Raw genomic sequence first — 1,283 nt, forward strand, 5'->3', positions numbered from 1 at the left:
AGCTGTCTTTTGGTTTTCAATGCCCTTGTTACAGTTTCCTGTTAACATTCTAAATGTGTGTGTTTTTTTTCCCAAATTGTGCTTGACCACTTCATCTTGCTGAATGGAAATAATAAACATTAACCACTTCATCTTGCTGACAGGATCCTGAATGGAAGAACCCCAAAGAATAGAAGGCCATTCTTGGAGTCTTATGTATTTTTTACAGTAAGCAGTGGGCAGACATGGACAACATGTACAAAGATTGCTTGTTCTCAAGGGTTCTTATGGGGTTTCACTTCAGCCATGGACAACATGTACAAGGATTGCTCCTCTGAAAACCTTCAGCCATCAACATCAATCTGTCTTCTTGTTTAAATAAGATCTCATATAAAGGAGATGGTATTTCTCTGATTTAATATGCAAAGATGGACCTTCAAATCTTTTGTACTCAGATAGCTTTTGTATTTAGATAGCATTTGTATTCAAACAAATCTTTGTTTCTTGTGCAGCTATTTTGTAGCTCAAGTGTTAGCCATTATTTTTCATGCACAGATAGCTATTTTGCAGCTATTTTGCAGATGTTCTTCTGGTCTTTGTGACTAATGTAATACATTTATAATATCAAACATGCACAAAGAGCAAAAATTGAAATATTAAAAAGATAGCTACACAAAAGATAAAATCACTTCATTATTTTGTCTTAGATTAACCAAAGGTTACACATTTGTCTGGATCATGTACCACACTCGAATAATTTTGGAAAACAATTCATCACAATAGAATAATTGTTCATATCACAAGACTCAGAATGCAGAAACAAATAATTTCCTGCTTGTCTCTGTCCAAGTTCTGTAGAATTCAAATATTACAACAATAACACAAAACCTAAACATGAACATAAACAACAAGATAAATGTTACAATAATAACACAAACACAAACACGAAAATTTTTACTTATAACACAAACATGAACACAACAAACATAAACACGAAAATTTTTACTTATAACACAAACATGAACACAAAATTTCTGCTTTTCCTCCACGAACATGAACACAAAACCTAAATGTAACAACAAGATAAATGTTACAAGAGCGGGGAAGGGGGGCGACCCGAGCGAGGGCCGAGGGAGGCGGCGGGGGAGTGGGGAAAAAAGCGGTCGCAAGCAGGGGACCCGAGGAGAGGGGGAGGAAAGCTGCGGCGGGCAGGGACAAGAGGCGGAAAGGGAGGCGATGGCGAGCGAGGGGCCGAGAGTGGCGGCGGGAGGCGAGAGAGGAAGCGGCGGCGGAGCAGGGGACCC

The sequence above is a fragment of the Dioscorea cayenensis genome, chromosome 16, assembly GCF_009730915.1.
Source record: "Dioscorea cayenensis subsp. rotundata cultivar TDr96_F1 chromosome 16, TDr96_F1_v2_PseudoChromosome.rev07_lg8_w22 25.fasta, whole genome shotgun sequence".
In the NCBI taxonomy this organism is placed as follows: Eukaryota; Viridiplantae; Streptophyta; class Magnoliopsida; order Dioscoreales; family Dioscoreaceae; genus Dioscorea; species Dioscorea cayenensis.